Below are 22273 nucleotides of genomic sequence, written 5' to 3'. Positions count from 1 at the left end.
CGCAGATTTTTATTTTTTATTTTTTAACAAGCAGAAGCGCATAAGCTGTGATCATACTACTCTGCGTGTGGTTTGTTTGTCAAAGTGGCGTTCCTGTACCTCTACCTCGCACTACTACTCAGATTAGGCAGCTCATCAGTAGAGACAGGTAGAGAGGTGAGGTCATCGGCAGGCGGTTGTCTTTGATTATGTGGTGTTACTATGGCTACAGCAGCAGATGGAGGTGAAGATTCCCCACCAGATCACTCATGGCCATACCTCCATGTCCATGTTTGAAGTTTTGAGATAAAGAATGATTTGTATCACCGTAAATGTTTGTTCTGTTTAACCCGCACAAGCTTCATCGAGGCCTACAAGAATTCACCATCCAACCTGAGAAATCACATCGAAGTCTGTAAACATTTGCCTGATTCCAGATGAATATACTGAACAAAGTCGTATGTCCTTGTAGTAGTAAGCAACGTTGCAGAACGTTGCAGACAAAAGTTGCATGTCACCTGTTTCTGCTGCTCGCTGTATGTGCTTATGCCTGTTTCAACTTGTCTCGTAGCGAAACTTTGGTCTGAATTGGGAGAGCAAATACTCCAGTACTTTAACTCAGGTAATAAATTACTCAGCACTTTAACTTGTATTGAAGTAATATTTGACCAGGAGAATCTATACTGAGACTCAAGTTGTAGAGTTGTCTACTTTGTGCACCACTGTCAGTGTGTACGCAGCACGTTACTGGTGTAGCTGCTCGAGGTGGAGCTAGTTTTAACTGACTACTACACATTACTTTTTGTAAGACGTCAAGAGCCAAAAAGGTTGGAAACCAGTTGTTTCATCTATAACAATGTGTTGTATTTTAAAAGCTTGTTTTACCATCAGTTGTGTCAAATTTTCATCTGATAGTCATCTAAAGCTGTCAAATAAATGTAGTGAAAGTACATTATTTCCCTCTGTAATGTAGCAGAGTAGAAGTCTAAAGTAAAATACTCAAGTCATGCACAAATATTTCAAAATTGCAATAAAATACAGTACCTGGGTGTAGGATGTAGTTACGTTCCACCACTGTGTATATCATATCTTTTATAATGTTGTAATTAACTTTAATAAGTTTTTGGTTTTGGACTGCAGTTACCAAGCACTCATTCATTCACCTATGTATTAACTCACCTTCCAGCTGTGGGGCACAAAATTGATTTTGTGAGTGAGTTTGTGTGAGTTTTCCAGTTTTGTAATTTTCATTGTTTATACAGAAAATTGAACCTGTCTGTGCCACAGGAATTAAACATTTTTGCATCAGTAACATAAATAAAAACAAACAAAAAAACCTTAAACTGACAAAGTAAACATTGATATTGGAACACTTGCATTGGAAAGAGTTGTATTGTATTGTGTTAAAAAATATTTTATAGTATTTTTTTCTTTGCAATATGATGTTTTTTTCAATGACAATTTTCTGATTGTTTCCCCAATGTTTTAATTATGACAGCTATTTTAGATTTAGTCTTGAGACAAAAATACTTATTAGTTTTAGTCACATTTTATCCTTCATAGTTTTAGTCGACAAAAATTCATGACATCTTAGTCAACTTTTAGTCATTATGTTTTCTATATGCTTTTTTTTTTATCTTTAAACTAATCCAGTGAGGGTAATTCATGTATCAGAAATACAGGTTCTATAAAAATTTCATTCAAACAATTTTTTCTACACACTTACAAACTTGCATTCATCCAGCAGTTGAGAGCAAACTTACCAATCATTTGAAAAGCTCAACATCTCTCTATTTATGGTCTTCAAAACTTTGACACCACACATAATTAATCTGAGACAACTAGGATTGTTTCATCATAAATTGAACTCTGACTTAGAGTAGGTGATTAAAACTAATCTCTGATCTGAGTTCAGACTGTTTACTGACAGCACAGCTACACTCAGAGATAACTGAGACTCCTACCGGCCTGTCAAACAGCATCAACCCAGGGATCAGCTGTGGACGACAGCTGATCAGAGGCTAGTGAAACATCCTGGCACAGACTATTTGCTGGAGTTTGCCAGCCTTTTGCTCATGTGGCATTTGAGGATAAGCGTGGCTTTCAATGTCTGATATTCCACTACTAACGTTTTCATCACGTTTCATCAACCATAGATTCCGTCTTAGTTTTTATCAAGACCTATTTTTAGCTCATCATCGTCTCGTTTTCATCATGGAAAGAGGGTTGTTGATGAAAATTGTCCAACATTGTTTTTGTAAAGGAAATTAACACTACTCATAGTAGTCTTTTTCAGTTCTGTTTTTTTTTCTGATTTGTTTTTTAGTTTTAACTTTCTGCCACAGTTTTGCATTTTACATATAATCTGGATTATATTCCACTTTTGTCACCTCTCTCATTGTTTTGAAGTTACTGTAAATTAAGATGTTGCCAATGTAGAGATAATACCTCCAAGTATCAACTATGTTTTCATTTGTAATCTGAGTCCGATGGATCTCCCAAAACCCTCAAGAAATACAAAATATCTGACATTTAGCTAACTGAGAAACAATATGCTCATATCAAGAACCAGTATGAAATTAAAAAACAGGTTTAAACTAAACTTCAAACAATATACTGTACATCTGTTACTGTAATTACTTACATAATGAAAATGTTCAATTAAGTGGAATCAAGTAGATTGAGAAGCAGAGCAATATCCAGCTGGGAAAGCAATCAAATTACTATGTTGCATAGAAGATAGGACATATGCTGCAGCATATGGAAAACGATCAGCTTCTACTTTGTAGACACTGCTTTGGAAAATAGAACTTAAACTGAATTGCACATCCCAAAGATTAAATTAGTTAAATGAACAGGCAAGAAAACTTTATGCTGCTGCATTGGTGTGTGTCTAATGGCTCAGGAGCCAGGTCATGGCAAATTGGGTGCTCGTCCACTCCGGATTGCTTTCTAGAATTTAGCAACCCATTCTCATCCCTAGGTTGCCAAATATGGGTTGAATAGTTTCAACAGCATGATAACGTAATCTACCTGCTAATACTGTTAAAGGAGAACTAATGTTGTTTTCAACCTGGGCCCTATTTTCCGATCTACTTTTGTCTAAATGTTCAATATTTGACATTTCTCCAGTACGAAGCTCGGGCTGACCTGCCCGCAGCCCGTGAGAGCGCGCTATATTAAATAATAGGGCACTCAGACAGCGTCAAACAACGTCAAAATACGTCCACTAAAAGTGCATTTTTTCCACACAGATAGGCTCAGATTGTTAGTATAATTGTCCAACAACATAACGGAAATGAACGTCTGTGTTTACCTTTAGCTGGATTCGGACATGCTCCTCTGCCTGTTGCAATTTCAGTATATGTGCTACCGCAGTAACACTGCTCCCTCCCTCTCCTCGTCTGCTCGTCAATTTCAATGAGCTCTGCGTGCGTGTACGTCCGTGTACTCTGTGTTCATATAAATACAGTCCATCCAGATCCAGTTATTCCGTTATGTTGTTGGATAATTATACTAACAATCCGAGCCTATCTGTGTAAAAAAAAAAAGCACTTTTAGTGGACGTATTTTGACGTTGTTTGACGCTGTCTGAGTGCCCTATTATTTACGGGCTGCAGGCAGGTCAGTCCTAGCTTCGTACTGGAGAAATGTCAAATATTGAACATCCTATCACTCATTTAGACAAAAGTAGATTGGAAAATAGGGCCCAGGTTGAAAAAAAACATTAGTTCCCCTTTAACACCTGTAACAGAAAGTACCGGTCAGCATGCTGTGTCGGCCATCTTGTTGAGATGTCGAGTGACCTACAAAGTGGGGAAACACAACTGAACACAACTGCTTGAAATTTAAATTGTGCAATATTCCCTTCCAACATGATACGCTTTGGAATGGAGGTTGTCCAGTTTATTGTCCAGCGCCTGTACAATGGCATGCAGGATGCTAGTTCAGCTGGTGCTTGATTTTTTCTCCATCTTTTCCTTGATGTTTATTGATGTTTACATTTGAGAACCTTGGCCTGGCTAGCTAGCAGCTAGCTAGCAAGTGTAGCAGGAGGAGAATTTACAAACTGGTAAGTTGATTTCCTCATCCAGATGAGTGACTTGCAGCCACACGCCACCAGCGTTCAAAGCCAACCACAAAAAGCACCACCAAGACTTGGGAAATAGACATGGAATAGACTGGAAGAGTCTGCAAGGGAAACCAAAAGTTAATGTAGTTATGCAGCTGAACGAACTTTAAGTCCCATACCTACTGTAGTAACTTAAATCAATATCATGATGTTTCCTAAACTGTCAAGTTCTCCTTTTTCAAGATACATTCCTGTTTTCACAGGAAATTCTCTTCCAAATTAAACTCACTAAGTTTTAGAATCCTACGGGATGCGAACACTGCTCTCTTAGGTGAAAGTTGTGTTTGTTGGACCCATCCACCACCCCTCTCGTCCGCACCACTCTGACTTTTGTCACCTTAACTTTCGTCCTTGTCCCACCGCGTTTCCCCCCAGAAACTATAGTGGCAACTGAACGTGTATCATGCTGACGTTAGAGGACACCTTTTTTCATTGGTTTCTGACACCACAAGTCCCCAAGTGCCGGATTTCGACAGCTTTGGAGTGAGACCGGGCTCTTGGATGACTGCCAATTCATTGCTCTTGTATTGTACTTCTACTTATGTGGTGTAAGAAAAATGATTGAGTGGCAAGATGATAAAATACTAGATCTGGAAGATTAAACACTCCCCTCCTTCAAACCATCTTAATTCTATGGATGTCATGTGTCATGACAGAATGGTGGAGGAGAGCACTGTAAAGGGAATATGTGTCATGGGGAAGAGCAGCCACTTGAGGATGAAGGGAGAGATACACGAGGGCAGGTCACGAGAACTCTACGAACTGAAAGAAAAAGACAAAGTTACGAAAATAAAGTGACAAAGAAAGGAAGAAGGGACAGACTCCATGGGTACAAACATGGAGTTGAGTTCAGTTGGACATTTATACCATATGAAATCAAAATCATTTCAGAGGATGGGTGTGTGTGGAGCTTATGCTTGTGTGTGTGTGAAAAGAGGGATGGTGGTAACTAATCAGCCCTGTTGGTAAACACTTGGAGATTGACAGCCAAATCTGGGAGAATATAATCGACTGGGCTTAAAGGCTCAGGCTTTTCTTAGCATACAATTTGCAGAGTGCAGTGGTGTAAATCAAAGTTAAACCTCTCTGCAGCGCGTGTGTCAGAAAAAGTGTGTGTGACTCTGTGTGTGTATTCAAATATAAATGAGAAGGTGGCAGTCCTCTTTAAGAGTAGAGAGACATAGAGGCATGTATATACATCATCAACCTGCCAGTTGTGATGGAAAATGCACCTGAAATTGAGTGTATACAGACTTGTTATTGTTGGGTCTAAAAAAAGAAGCGAAAAACAAAACAAAAAACTGAACAAAATGGAGATTAGAAAAAAAAAATCTGTATATGCATTGAGAGCTACCAGAGGTTTCTAAACAGACAGAGCTGCATACACACCTACACATGGTTTCACAGAGGGACACACACAAACACACCAGTATACATAAAGAATGCAGCCAGTGGTGCATTATTTCTATTCATTTCTTCTTTCCCCTGTTTGTTTTCTGCTGATATAAAATTCCATTAGCAGCAGAGGTGTCTCCACTCCCCCGCCCTGTTTTGTCTTCTGTCTATTCTTTCCTCTCTCTCTCCCTCTCTTTCTCCTTCCTCTGATGTGTCTGCCGCAGAATTAGAACTGGAGACCTTCATGGTTTGAAAAGAACTTTTTCCTCACTAGCCGAGCCTCAGCAGCTGAAATCAGGTTTTTATTCTGAAGACTTCATAATGTGTGTGTGAATTCCACTGCTTTAAGCAAAGTCCTTGGCACTTCACTCTCCCAAAATGTGTCAAATTGTGAAATTCCTAAAGGATAATAAATCCCTATGCCGTGAGCTGTATTGTCCATTTCAGGCAGTTACTTTGTGTGATTATTTTTGGTCAGACTCAGAGACAAGTGTTTGAAAAGATTGACGTGAAAGTCATGTTTATTTGGAAAGCTGTAGGCGGCTCCTGCAGTATACCCAGATACATATACATTGTTTTTTTGCAAGACCTTGTTTCCCCAAATCTCACGATGGTAGTGGCCAACCGGCTCTCAGTCTGAAGCTGTCAAATGCCACCACTTAGTCACTAGTTTCAGCATCAGGCACTGACAAAAAAGGCATACTTGGTGGTGGTATAATACATCTCTGGGTGGTGTCAGTGTGAAACTTCGCCAGATAACAATGTCATTTAAGAAGCCGGAAAGGCCCTATAGGGTGGGGACCTTTATCCAGGAGCCTGGTGTTCACTTCCTGTGTGAATGCTTTTGTTGTACAAGGAAATAAATGTAAATGAGAGGTGTTTTACCTACAGTACAGGCCAAAAGTTTGGACACACCTTCTCATTCAATGCGTTTTCTTTATTTTCATGACTATTTACATTGTAGATTCTCACTGAAGGCATCAAAACTATGAATGAACACATGTGGAGTTATGTACTTAACAAAAAAAGGTGAAATAACTGAAAACATGTTTTATATTCTAGTTTCTTCAAAATAGCCACCCTTTGCTCTGATTACTGCTTTGCACACTCTTGGCATTCTCTCCATGAGCTTCAAGAGGTAGTCACCTGAAATGGTTTTCCAACAGTCTTGAAGGAGTTCCCAGAGGTGTTTAGCACTTGTTGGCCCCTTTGCCTTCACTCTGCGGTCCAGCTCACCCCAAACCATCTCGATTGGGTTCAGGTCCGGTGACTGTGGAGGCCAGGTCATCTGCCGCAGCACTCCATCACTCTCCTTCTTGGTCAAATAGCCCTTACACAGCCTGGAGGTGTGTTTGGGGTCATTGTCCTGTTGAAAAATAAATGATGGTCCAACTAAACGCAAACCAGATGGGATGGCATGTCGCTGCAGGATGCTGTGGTAGCCATGCTGGTTCAGTGTGCCTTCAATTTTGAATAAATCCCCAACAGTGTCACCAGCAAAACACCCCCACACCATCACACCTCCTCCTCCATGCTTCACAGTGGGAACCAGGCATGTGGAATCCATCCGTTCACCTTTTCTGCGTCTCACAAAGACACGGCGGTTGGAACCAAAGTTCTCAAATTTGGACTCATCAGACCAAAGCACAGATTTCCACTGGTCTAATGTCCATTCCTTGTGTTTCTTGGCCCAAACAAATCTCTTCTGCTTGTTGCCTCTCCTTAGCAGTGGTTTCCTAGCAGCTATTTGACCATGAAGGCCTGATTGGCGCAGTCTCCTCTTAACAGTTGTTCTAGAGATGGGTCTGCTGCTAGAACTCTGTGTGGCATTCATCTGGTCTCTGATCTGAGCTGCTGTTAACTTGCGATTTCTGAGGCTGGTGACTCGGATGAACTTATCCTCAGAAGCAGAGGTGACTCTTGGTCTTCCTTTCCTGGGTCGGTCCTCATGTGTGCCAGTTTCGTTGTAGCGCTTGATGGTTTTTGCGACTCCACTTGGGGACACATTTAAAGTTTTTGCAATTTTCCGGACTGACTGACTTTCATTTCTTAAAGTAATGATGGCCACTCGTTTTTCTTTAGTTAGCTGATTGGTTCTTGCCATAATATGAATTTTAACAGTTGTCCAATAGGGCTGTCGGCTGTGTATTAACCTGACTTCTGCACAACACAACTGATGGTCCCAACCCCATTGATAAAGCAAGAAATTCCACTAATTAACCCTGGTAAGGCACACCTGTGAAGTGGAAACCATTTCAGGTGACTACCTCTTGAAGCTCATGGAGAGAATGCCAAGAGTGTGCAAAGCAGTAATCAGAGCAAAGGGTGGCTATTTTGAAGAAACTAGAATATAAAACATGTTTTCAGTTATTTCACCTTTTTTTGTTAAGTACATAACTCCACATGTGTTCATTCATAGTTTTGATGCCTTCAGTGAGAATCTACAATGTAAATAGTCATGAAAATAAAGAAAACACATTGAATGAGAAGGTGTGTCCAAACTTTTGGCCTGTACTGTATGTTGTAAGTTTATTTTGAAAAAGACTGTGTGCATCTAACGAGCAGAAGCTGTACATTTCCTGTGAAAACAGAGGTGTTTTTTGAAAAGAAGAATGCATGTAACAGGAGTAAATTGATACATAGTCCCAGAACGTCAACAACAGACACACCCAGGATACTTAGAACGCCATATGTTGATATGAAAGTCCACTCCTCAGACAGCAAATTGACAAATTGGAAGTAATAATGTGGCCTAAAAACATCTACAAAGGAATTAAGATCATAGTCATAGCGCCACCTACTGGCGACAGAAAATTACAATTTTTTATATCATTAATGTCCTCGTTCTAGCAGGTTATTCTGATCCACCTCAAATTTGCTAAGAAAAGTTCTAAGACCTTGATGATACTCAGAGATAGAGCTTTTTAGTTTTCATCAAATGCCGTCCCTCTAGCAATGCATTATTCGCCATAAAACAGGAAGGTGTTTTTAAGGGGCAAGGGATGCTTGAAAACTTCAGAAGCCCTGAAATTTGTTATCTGATGTGATTTTTTTTGCTTTGATGTGCCAAAGCGATTCAGTTGTGCCCAGGCACGCTGCCAGGATTTCAGTTTTGGATGGGCCAGACCAATTGTGGGTGGGCCTTAAATTACAAACATTAGTAGATCACTGTTTGACTTAATAATAATGACTGACTGATATACTGCTATATTACCTGTGCTTGCTTTATACAGATTTTAATTGCTTGATGCTCCTTAAATATTTGATTGCATTTTATAACATTTCAGTGCATAGGACGAACCTACCCGTGATCGCTCTCCTTGGTTCTGACCAAAGAAGAGTGCTAGGGTAGCTTGGAGGTGCTTCAGCACCCCCAAAGAAGCCCCTGTAGAGTTTTTAAAACTAAACTTTTAGACTATTTTAGCACAAATTATGTGATTATTAGCTGATTTTGAATCATTCATGACAATGTAAAATATTTTAAAAAGTTTTTATTTTTTTGAAGAAAAGTTTAGGGTGGGCCATGCCTGGTGCTGCCCTTAGAAAATTTCAACAAAGCAGCCCATGCCTTATGTTTTATCTAGAGGTATGAAAATTTGGTATATGTAACACCCCACATCATAAAAACAAGCCTCTTGGAGCCATGCTTTGAACTCAGGGCGGCTGTGACTCAGACGTAGAGCGGGTTGTCCACCAATTAGAAGATCAGCGATTCGATCGTTGTTTCCTCCAGTCTGCATGTCAAAGTGTCCTTGAGCAAGATACTGAGCCTCAATGAACGGCCAACTCACAGGTGGCACCCTGTATGGCAGCCTTGGCCATTGGTGTATGAATGTGTGGGTGAATAGGTGAATGTAACTCGTAGTTTCACCTGCTATACACATGCAGGTCCATTTACCAACAGGAAGTCAGCCATTTTGAATGTATAATGCCACTTTTGTGGATTTCTGCATTTACTTTAACAAACTCCTCCGACAGATTTAAAGTTTTATTGGTACCATCTCAAGACGTTGTTAAGTTGTTAAAAGCTTTTGATTTTGTTGAACTTGGTGGCTTAGAAAGACAACGGTCTGCTGAACAAACACAACTAATGTCTCCTGTCTCTGCTTTTCCTCTGTAAAACAGGACAACACACCTGTTCTGTGCAACACAAGGTGTAAGGGCCTGTAACAGTAACATGGCCTTAATATTCTTATGAATTGCTTTGTAATCACTATGTGCAGTGCTTATTAAGAGGACTTCAAGGCTGGAATGACTGACACCTTCTTCCTAATGAATCACACATCATTAATCTGAGACCCCCTGAGTCCAGAGGCTCTGACAGCAGAGGGGGCTCTCTGTGGTTGCTCCTCAGTCATTGTTGTCAGTTATGGAGTTTACAGTTTATTAAGGTCAAGATATGACTTTATTCAAGATGGCATGCACTGAATTAACATTCAGTGGTAAAGCATTTCACTAACCAAACACGAGGAGGACTTCCTGTTGTTCACGAGAGTAATGCGGGGATTGAAACAATGTAACGTTGTTGTGGAAGGTGGAATTATGAATGTTCGCCGTGACATCTGCTGAACTCTGTGTGTTTACTGCCTGTGATTACTCTGACACTTACACAGAAAGCTTTAGAGTTGACATATGGTTCTGTTTAACTGCTGGCCGCTCATGCTGCTGTGTGGCTCTGCTGCTTTGAGCTGTGGTGCAGTGTTTTAGAGGTCGGCGCTCCCTCTTCTGAACCACAGCAGGTAGTGAGTGAAATGACTGTGGCCCTGCACTGATGGCTCCTAACAGTACAGCAAATGAAGGCAAGAAGGGTATTTTGTCACTGGATGAGGACTACAATCCCAACAGAAGGTGAACAAGTTCAAACTCTTTTCAAGTTCACAGTTGCTCTAACTATACTCTTTACGATATAGAAGAAAAACAAGCACAAAGTGTGCAGCAGATGCCCCCCTCAGTGATGTCACTGTCCAAGTTAATTAGGACAAATAAAACACTGTCATTATAATGGAGCACAGCTTTATAAGGACAAAGGTGTGACACTGGCTTAAAAAGAACTGTATTAATATTAATGTATGTAAAGTAAAAAAGTATGACACTAAACATAAATGATATAAAATTGAGACATTCAGATAGCCACCATTAAATACTGAACCTCTGTAAAAAAGGAAGTGAAACAGAGTTCAGCCTGTGTATCCAGAAATCCCCTGTTTGCAGAAGCTGACAGTTTCTTCCCTTGTGGGCTGCAGGTATTTCTTTTTATGCTAATGATTATTTGGTTTTGCCCACTGTTAATGAACACATCAGCACCTCAACATATAAATTACAAACAAAAAATGACAACAAAATACTGATGTAAACAAATCTTTAATCTGTTTTAACATGAATGCTCCCTCTTTGTCTTGTGAGTAGTTGTGTGACAAAATGCTCTTCAAGTCAGCCTAGTAGCTGGAGTGGAGCCCTGTACTTCATTATTTTGACATGTACCATCTGAAATTATCATCTGAAAATAGCCATACTCATGATGAAGGAAAATCCTCATTTGGGTATTTGATAGTGAGGATTCTCAGTCATCCAGTTCATGGTAATTATAAGAGCTATTTTGAAGGCAATTGGACTTGCTTAAGTTTCCTGAAGATGTTTCGCCTCTCATCCAAGAGGCTTCTTCAGTTCTAACTGGTGGGGAGTTAAAGGATTCCTGCACCAGTCGAAGGGCATTCCACCCAAATTTTTTCGCTAAACAATTGCCTATGATACAGCACTTAGACCTGGATTACCTGGATGGCTGAGAATCTTCACCAACATGCCGCTTAACAATTTGGGAGGAATGCCCATCGACTGGTACAGGAATCCTGCAACTCCCCACCAGTCAGTTAGAGCTGAAGAATCATCTTGGATAAGGAGTGAAACGTCTTCAAGAACTTCAGTGACTGACCACTGTGTGAGCCAATTGGTGGGCTTGCATTTGGTCGGACAGGTGTATGGATGGGGATCTTGGCACTGCAGGGATCGCTACTGCACAGACTCAGCAAGATGGCAGTGGTTGTATTTAAGCTTCACTTCTGTGCAGTTGGGGTAAATAGAGTCGTCCATCTTCATATACATTCTGTGGTTTGTTATTGTGTGACTTTGGTGTTTTACAGGGTTAGTGCAGATTCAGCAAAGTCACACAATAACACAAACAGACCAGCAGCTCCTGTATTTAGCAAAGCGAAATTACTGTTTTTGTCAAAGGAGTCTGGTGGCTTTGAAGAGAGCATAGATAAGTTTCACTTTCCGTTCAGTTGACTGAAGAAATTACTGCAAGGTATTATTACATCATAAGATCAAATCGTGACTGAAAAAACACTACTCATATATTGGTCAAATTGTGTGCAGAACTGAAATAGTGTAAAGACTATATGGCTGTCAACTGTTGATTTTCCAGTCATACCCAATATATGTAATTGCAAGACTGTTAATAAACCCCAGTACACAGAAATAATTTTGAAAAAATGGCAGTTACTTTTTCCCTCGCCAAAATTTAGTGTAAGTTTGGAGCATTATTTGGCCCCCGTTCTGACAAGATAGCATAACATGGTTGACACCAATGGATGCCTTAGGTCCTCTAGTTAATATTATATCCATATCTTCACTATAGCTTTAAAACTGGGCCTGATACAGCAGTTTAATTTAAGAATTAGTCATCCTAAATTCTCACCTTCAGCTCTGCAGTGAGGCACTTTGACTTAGCTGGTCAGGGTGCAGTTCACCAACATAACATACTTGATTCAATTTAAAGGTCAACCATAGACCTTTTCATGACCACCTCATGAATTGTACATTGATAATTGGTGTCCTTAATGTTACCTGCACAGATTTGGAGGTGGAGGACAACCTGAGCCCTGAGAGCAAGCCTGCCCTTTAGTCCAATACACTGAGGGAGCAGTTGGGTTGCCTTAGAGGAACTGTATTATCACCTCACCAGTAGTTCAATCAGGAGAAACAGATGAATGAAGTAAAGGTACTGTTTATTACAGAATATGGATGATAATTTGTGCTGATTAAGATTTAAGGAAAGTCTGCTTGGACACCAAAGGGAGAATTTTGTGATCAAGAGACATCTGAGCAGCAGCATGATAAATCCCCCCATGAAGTCTAGACACTGGCAGAGGTGATGGTGGCTGATGACTCTGAGGTTGTCGGCTGCTGAGGTGGTTAAGACTGATGAATTCGAGAAGTCTCGGCGGTGATGGGGACATGGAGGGTTCACATGGCTGCAGCATGCAAGAACTACAGGCAGAAAAAGAACCATATTGAAAAGGAAAAGCAGTTAGATGATAGGCTAATGGAGAGGGTGTGTTGCTGTAGTATTGGTTGATTGTGAATCAGCTGTAGAACAGCTGACGACTCAATTGACAGCCCCAGACGGTGACAGCTAGAGATAGAGAGTGAGCATACGTGTGAAGCCGGATTTCCACTGGATGCGTGTCCGTTGTGAAACGGCAGCGCTGGTTATCTGCTGCGTGCTCCGCCGTCCGTCAATACCCACCGGCTGCGTTTGCTGTGCGGAGCGGTGCAGCTCCGTCGGAAGACATCTCAGTGCACTGCCATGATTAGTATCTCCTCGTCCATGGTGTTCACGGGGTGAAATGACATCTGAAAACCTCTGACCTGTTGACTTCAGGCCTGCCTCTGCCCATTATGTAGTTTTTAAGGTGTAGAGCAGGGAAACATGATCCGCCGTGAACACTGTGTATTTTATTTTGAAAATTAACTGGATGTTTTATTTTGTTTCTGTGCACGACTTCCTGCCCCGCATGATCTGCTCTGTGCTGAATTGCTGCGTTGTGCTCCGGCGTCTGGCAAAAATAGAAGTCCTGCCTATCTGTTGCGGAGGGCTCCGGAGTGCCGGAGCAGCACAGCCGCAGCCGGTGGAAACACACACATTGACTAGAATTGAATCCTATCGGCTCCGCTGCCGTGCCGGAGCGGAGACGCAACCAACACGCATCTGGTGGAAATTGGCCGTAAGGAGCCTAAAGTCTCCTCCAGACTGTGAGATTTTAGCATCCTTATAAGTTTTGTGTGTGACATAGACCAAATAAACACAGGTACGACATCAAGTTTGATGTAGGTATAGACTATATGATGACAATGCCTTTTGAATTGCAGGCTACAATGTACGTCCATCAAAGTCAATAGGCATGAACAAAATGTCATCAGTGTACATCATCCAACTACGCCACTGCAGTGGTAAGAGAAAAATGAAAACAAGCATAAATTGAGCCCTTGCTATAATGGGGGCCTTTATGTGTGTTGAAAAAGTCTGAAGAAGAGGAGGAGGAGGAGGAGAATGTAGATGCAGTCTTGGCTGGGAAAAAGAGGCCAACTTGGCATGCCAATTTTGCAATGAGAGCTCAAAGTGTATTCATTAGTACCTACTAGCATTTAGCATTGTCGCGCTGATCAGTGCATCATTTCAAGCTTCATTTCTGTTGGTTGGTTAGTAGACATAGGTTGTAACAGCAGTCACACAGTGAGATGGTTGTCCCAAATTTCTGACAGTCAGAATTCTATCCCAGGCTGTTGCAAGACCGTGACCACGGCCATCCTTGCACCTCTCTCACTGTGTGACATAGGACCAGTGTTTTAGAGCCACGACCAAAGATATTGCCACATTTCTTTCACGTTGGTCATCTTTCATCTGGGACAGCCCAAAATTACACAGTGTATACCAGGCCTGAAAAGTATGGTCTAACTGACTGAACTTTCACAACAGCTTAATTTGTTGGAGAATGTGAAAGCCAACAGGCATACCAATACAAAGATCCTCCATGAATCAAAAAACAGAGAGAGTATGAGGAAGCACTACTGTCTCCGCTGGCACTTCACATTGTGTAGGCCATAGTGAGGGGTAAGAGGAAGCAATTTAGACTAAGTTGGCAGCCGTAGACACAAAAGTAGATGCCATTTGTAACATCCTGGAGAGTGTACCAGGAAGTCTTCAGGCAGCTGGTTCCACTCCCCAGCTGAGATCTTCTTTACCTACTCCCTGCATTGACTGGTTGTCCTTGATGACCCCTCCCCATCATGTCTCAGTTCATCCAGCAGTACTTTAACATCCTCCCCTGAACTCTTGGAAAACTGTAGGGCCCCATTTTCATGGTGGTGCAACAACCAGTGCAAGCAGTCCGCTGGCCATTTGGTATTTTCCTGACCTTAAAATTGGCTTTGCCCGTCTTTGTGATATTTCGGTTCCCACAGGTGGGAGGAGAGGAACTAACAGGTGGAAGATCTTTTCAAACGGGGAAGCAGAATTTGTTTCGGTGGAAATTGGATCTTACACTTTGTGCTAATAAAAGACATCTCAGGACTCCATCTGTTTCAGAATGGAAATAGAGTGCTGCTGACTGTAGTTTTAGTTCAGCAACAAAATTATGAATGAATGAATACATGATAGATGACTGGTGTGACAGGTGTGATGTGCATGTAATCCTGTTCCCGTGTTCGTGACTGATTTACCACTTCACCAGAAAATGAACTGGAGGTGTACAGGGTAGTAGCAGGTGTATCTGTCCAGCACTCAAAGAGGTACTAATGCTTTTGTGACTGTGCACGCTGTCCAACACAGTCTCACAGAAATACTTAATATGGATAGAACCTCTTACCAATGCATAACGTGGTGATGGGAACGAAATGTGTTAAAATTATGAAAATGATGCCAATGCAAAATCATTGATGAATGGTTGCAGTTTTGTTGCAAAACAGTCACAGTTTGCTTGGGTTCAGGGAAGAAAAACATTTGTTTAGAAAAAGATCATGGTTTTGGTTAAAATAACTACGTACAGGATGTTATGTAAAGTCTGTACAGTTATGTAACTTCATTAATTTCCAGCATGGAATTTTAACATATTTTGTGCCACCATCATGTAATGCATCATTAAGATATGACAATTTCACGACAGCACTGTACAAATGGGCATAATTTTAGGTGAGAAGAGGCTATATAGGAACTTAAGATCAAATCCATATGCTCAAATCTTAGGTTTTCTGTTCACTTATTTACAGCTCATTGTTTTGTTTTGCCTCGTAAAAGAGTGATTTTTTAGGTTGGCAGATATTCTTGGAAAAAGGTGGTACAGTGTTTACATTAAAAATACAGAATAGTGGTTGTATGCCTCCGTGAACCAGTCAAATTGCACTAAAAGTTCACATCCATGACACATGGATGCTTCACACACTTTCTTTCCCCGACAGCACAGAAGATCTATACAATCAGCAGTTTCAAGGTGGACACCCAAGATTAGTGTCACCAATTCAGTATCTGACAAAAAATATCTCCCCATCTTTTCCTGAGTTATGAGGTTGAGTAATGGCCAGAAAAGTGTTTTTGCAGAACATTTTGATGTCACAGTTATGTTGACCTTTGACTTTTTGAATGTAAAATGTCATCACTTCTTCATTTTATTCAATTAGGCATTTGTGTGAAATTCTATCCTAATTAGCGCTTGAATTCTTGTGTAAAAAACATGTTTCCTGAGGTCACTGTTACCTTGACCTTTGAACTATGACCACCAAATTCTAATTAGTTTGTTTTATGAGTCCAAATGGATGTTTGTGCCAGATTTGAGGAAATTTCCCCAAAAGTGTTTTTCTTCAGAATGAGATCCATGTAAGATCACAGGGACCTTGACCTTTGGCCACCAAAACTTGATCAGCATTAAGTCAAAGTGAACATTTGTGCCAAATCTGAGGAAATTCCCCCGAGGTGTTGTTGAGATATTGCATTCACTAGAATAAGAAAGATGCAAATCCACAGTGACCTTGACCTTTGACCACCAAATTCTAATCAGCTCATTGTTAAAGGAACTATATGTAAGAAATCTAAAGCAAACAGTCATAAAATTGTAGTATGTCACAGAGAGACTAAGGAATAATGTTCATATAACATACTGATCTCACCAACAACAATAGTACAGCCAGAATATTCGCATTTAAAAAACATTTTTACAGTCCACAAATCATGTTTATGTTTTGAATTTGTGTTTTGGCCTGTTGCGCCACCCACCGCCGTCTACCAGTCACACAGTCAGTAGAGTCTCAGCATCAGTTACAGTTACGACTGAGCTACAGCAGCACGGCAAGCAGCATTAGCAGTGTCCCGGTACATAGCATTAGCAGCCGGCTCCTCCTCAGCTGTATCCTGGCAGCAGCGTTACCAGCAGAGAAGCCGGACTTGCTGGAACGGTCCACTGGAAAACCGAAGATCAAGGACGCGGCGACGCGGCCCTGCCACGGCAGCCGCCCGTGGGCAAACAAATCAGTCTCCAGCGTGCAGCTGTCCAGCAACCTCGAATCTGTAGGGGAGGGGGGTGGACACGACTCGCGGCAGTATTTTGAATTTGAGTGCAGTAACCGTTTTGGCCACATTCTTACATACAGCGCCATTAAATCCAAGGGGATATTGGTGCCATATTTGAAGAAATTCTTTTTAGGTGTTCTTCAGGTATAACAATGAGAGGAATGTAAGGTCACAGTGACCTTGACCTTTGGCCACCAAAATGTAATCATCACTGAGTCCAAGTGGACATTTGTGACGAATGTTATAACATCCCTCAAGGTGTGCTTGAGATATCACACCCAGGAGAATGAGATGGATGGGATCACAGTAACCTTTACCTTTGACCTATGTCTAACAAAAAATGAGTTCATCATTGAATCCAAGTGGACATTTGTGCCAAATGAAGAAAGTCTCTCAAGGCGGTTCTTGAGCTATTGCATTTACGAGAATGGGACAGACTGACAACCTAAAACATAATGAAAAATACATAATTAAGAAAATCGGATCCGGCCATCCTGATTCATTAATGTTGATTATATTTCAAATAAACGTGGGAAGGGGAGTCTCCTGTGAGGAACAAGAAAATGAGAGCTCACCAGCAGACAGCTTTAAATCATGGTGGAAATCCCCAAAAGATCAGAGAGTGTGCAGACACACTGTAAAATGTAGGTTTAGTACGGTGTGAAGGGCCTGGAATCACTTTCCAACAAGCCTGGGGCCCTGTCTCTGTGTGCAGTGACACTCACTGAGCTTCCAGCCAGCCATGACTGCCACACCTGCTCAGGGCGCACAGAGCAGCATCCTGCTCCACCACCCTGTAATGATTACTAATGTCTGATTATCAACACCACCAACATCATGAGCTCTCCATCAACTCTGCATCGAGCAGCCGGGTGGAAAACACATCACCATGAGGAAAAATATAAGTCTCAAATATATCTGGGCAACATTCATCACTAATCTATTTGGCCTTCATTGGAATAGATTTTAATATATTAAATACATTAAAAGGTATTATATTTTCTTTGCAGAGGTCAAACCCTTAAAGATAAAAGAAATAGAATTAAAGTAATTTACATTATCATTAAATTTGTTATGTAATACTCAATAGATCTGCTGCTTAATTAAGTCTTCCATCTATAGACATCTGCAAAACAATGATTAAAGTCAGTAACCAAATTGGCTTGAGGTTTTCTTTCTCTGCCTTTTCAAAGAGCAAATCTTCTCTTTTGTTTTAGCACATTAATGCACAGAATCAATGAGTCCCCTCGATTTCTAAACTGTTAACACATAATCACTAGATGCTGAAAAAGTGAGCAAAAAATTAGCCATTTCCACTGCTGTTTGTAGTTTGTGTACATCTATGTTGAATTAGGTCACAGTATAAACAGTAAGCTTCGTGCTGTTAAGCACTACTCATGCTCTGAGGGAGGCCCGTGGCTGAAACACGTCAGTAATGATGTTTTAATAAAATATGAAGCTGCACAGTGATGGACTGCTTTGAAGCTGTACTACCGTTATATGCTTTGATTAAAAAAATTTACATTTAAGAAGCATGAAATGCAATCCCACTATTACTTTCACAGTTTAGCTTAAAAACAATGACTTTAAAATGTTTCCAACTTTGTAATGTGCACTTGTATTTTGCAGTTAAATGCTGCCACATTTTATATAAAGTTGATATTTATTCTCTGAAAGCTTTCTGGTGATTTTACAGAGCTCCACTTGATATCTCAAAAAGGCCTGCAGGAATTGTGTGTAGTGTAAATGCCTTAAAGGATACCAAAATACATAATGATAAATAATTAGCCTCAAGTGGCTTCATATGCATCTCGAGCCCATGAACTGGCACAAAACATGAAGTGGAGGGATTGCATTCAACTTCAGATCCAAATAATCCCAGCTGGCCACCAACAACATTAGGTGTCGATGCTTGGTTAGATATAGGTTGTGATATCGAGTGACCAAAATTAAATGTCAGGACAACGTCTAATGACAACCTCACTTTGATGTTTAACACTGATGACAGATGATGTTGTTATGTTGGTTTTAAGTTGTGTTCTTAAGTAACTAAAATCCAAGGTCTTCCAAATGTCTCATTCTATCGTCATCTTGACGTAGAATAATAACACTTACTTGTAATGTGCAGAGAACAAAAAACAACATCTGCAAAACATCATAATGTCAGTGTCCATGTTTAAAATTCTATTCTGACATTTAAATTTTCATTTTTATTCCAACCAAAATTTAACATCTGTCTGACTTGATAGTCCGACGTCTTTCTGATGTTTGACATCCAGTGCCAATTGGGATGAGTTTGATATTAAATAACAGCATTCAATCTTTTGAAAGAGAGAATGATAGCCACTTAATTCATTTAGTCTGAGGTCTGAAGGATACTAATAAGTTCTTGACTTGTTTACACAGTCAAGTTATTTAAAGGTGGGGAGAATGTTGTCTTCAGCAATGAACACAATAAAGAATTGTCTATCATTGTTTCCGTTCAGAAACACACAAGACTGAAAATCATTTCATTGTATCAGTTAGTTTAATCTGTCATAATAAAACATTAGAAAAAATTACATTTTACAATTTATTATCAAATAAAAATGCAAACAAGTTAGCTAAAACAACTAAAAACTTTACATATAAATATTCATTCTGCCTATAGAAATGGCTCAAAGGCTTTCGGCATCTGAGCAGTGAAATCTACTGTAGTTTGTCTGACCTGTATACAATATGGAACAATACTTTAAGGTTCAAGGTTTTTATCAGTCTGTACTGTTGCATTAAAGCCCCAGTGTGTAGGATTTAGTTGGATCTATTGACTAAAATGGAGGTTAATATTTATACACATTCTTTGTTTTCATTAATATATGATCACATTGTTAACTTAGAATGAGCCCTTTTCTTCTGCCATGTTGTGTAGTAGCCCAGAGTAGACAAACCAAACACTGGCTCTAGATAGGAACAATTGCATTTTCACATCGGCCACTGTTGTTGGCTTCAGGTGGTTGCAATCTGTAACCTCACTGTTTGATACCATATAATCCTACACTAGACCTTTAAGAATGCTCAATTCTCACTTATTACTGTGGCGCACCTGAAATAGTGTGACCACATTTGCATGGTGAAAATGTGAGCATATTTACAACTCTCATAATTTTATTTTATTGTACACATTTATGTTCATGTTAATATTCATCTGTTGAAAGTACTGTGGTCCAAGCTAATTGTTATGGCACTAATGGAGTGGAGAAAACGTTTTTTGGCAGAAGTGAGGCGGAACTTTTGTGTTTGTTTTGTTGTTCCGGGGAACCTGTATGGGGGACGTCGCTCCGCTGTTTTCCTCAGAAGCAATCTGGAAGGAAATGCAGCGCACCTTGTCCTCATTGCCTCTGCTCTACCTGCTTCATACAGGTCGGTGAACTGTAAAAAAAAAAAAAATAACACAACTACCTCCGTTATAAGGTCAGGCTTTATTTACGTGACTGTTTGCTGCAAGTATGTAGTGTTTGTAGCGACTTTTACATGCATTAAAGAACCGTAAAAAAAAAAGTTTATCGGACTTTGAGGTAACGCCATTTTGTGTCACAAACGTGACCTGCAAGTGTTAAGTGTTTAAGGGCTACTGCACACTGTGAATATTTCAAAAATATATTATCTTATCTTACTATATGACGAAAACTCTGTCTGTGGGTGTCTCTGTTCCACATTTTTCTCCTCACTGACTTGTCTGGTCAATCCATGTGAAATTTGGCACAGTGGTAGAGGGTCATGGGAGGATGTGAATGAAGCAATATTACATCAATTGGCCAAAGAGGGGCGCTATAGCAACTGACTGAAATTGCAAACTTTGAATGGGCATATCTCATTCTCTCTGTCGTAGCGACATGAAACTTTGCACAAAGATGCCTCTCCTCATGAGGAACAAATTTGCCTCAAGAACCCATAACTTCCAGTTATAAAGATTTTCCGCCATTTTGAATTTTTTGAAAAACACTTCAAATCGATCTTTTCCTAGGAAGTTTGACCGATCTGCATGAAACTCGGTGAACATAATCTAGGGACCAATATCTAAAGTTCCCTCTTGGCAAAAGTTGGAAAACTTACTAAAACTGAGCTTCTATAAGGCAATGAATATTGTGGAGGGCGTGGCTCATCACATAAAGGTGTATAACATCTCAAGGGTTTCACCGATCACCACGCGACTTTGTAGACATATGACCCCATTAAACAAAATGGGGGCGCTAGAGAGCTAATTTCTTATCTAGGCCTAACCCCCATATCGATTTTTACTAAACTTGGTAGATATGTAGAACAGGATGCCTCAAGGTGACTGGAGAAATTTAACTCTAATTGGCCACAGGGTGGCGCTATAACAACAGAAAAATGCTTCAAAATGGCTAAAATGCGACCAATCGCTGTGGCTTCCCCTGTGGCCCAATGTTTGGGGTTTTTTTTCTAATTTTTGACTAAGTCATGGTATGGTATGCTGTACATAATCATGGAAACTGTCAGTGTGTCATTCTGTCAGTCAGTCATTCTGTCTGTCCCACGTTTTTCTACTCACTGACGTGGTCAATCTATGTGAAACTGCACATAGGCATTGAGGATTGGCATAGGTAGAATGTGACAAAGCTACCAGTGGGTATGGACTAGTTTGTAATTAATATGCACTTGGTTAAAATTTAAAAATTAAAATAGTTAATTGAATGTTGATTGTTTATGATGTGATGAAGTGTGTTTCCTGCTAAGATACATCGGTAAAACATGTAACACAAGCATTTCATAGTAATTCATTTCAGTGGCCTGTAATTGTTACAGAAGTTTAATGAAAGGTACAGCATACTGTATTAAAGGTATTTCATGTCATTGAATTACAATAGATGTGAAGAATAAGCAGTGGTATACTGTGAGAAATATACTTTAATTATAAAAGTCAACATTTTGTGTTTATCATAGAAATGGTAAATGGATGCTTTAGTGAAACTGCGAATTGTGAGACACTGAAAGTGATGGACTGAACATAGGGAAGAGACTGAAAAGAACAAAAGAAACTGAAATGCATAGAACTGAAATCTGTTGTCTACATGTAACTTCTTAATAAAACAACCAGGACAAGCAATCCCGAAGGAAATGCAGCGCACCTTGTCCTCATTGCCTCTGTTCTACCTCCTTCATACAGCTTACATTTTTGTTACTGTGGTTAGTATCCCTGGACCCATAACATTACTAAAAGTTATATGTTGCTTCCAAAGTTGCCATAACCACACAACATTAACAAAACAAAATGTTTCAGTATCAGAGAAATAAAATCAGATATTCCATAGATTAGGCAGGGGGTGCTAGCAGGCAGCAGAGTGGGCGGTAGGGGGGAACAAAATGTAGGTAATGCCTGATGAAGTCATGAAATGAGGAGAAGGCGTGTTCTGAGTTTGGGCTGTTTT

This window comes from Epinephelus lanceolatus, chromosome 7 (assembly GCF_041903045.1).
Source record: "Epinephelus lanceolatus isolate andai-2023 chromosome 7, ASM4190304v1, whole genome shotgun sequence".
Taxonomy (NCBI): domain Eukaryota; kingdom Metazoa; phylum Chordata; class Actinopteri; order Perciformes; family Serranidae; genus Epinephelus; species Epinephelus lanceolatus.
Note: the sequence above shows the minus strand (reverse complement) of the source record.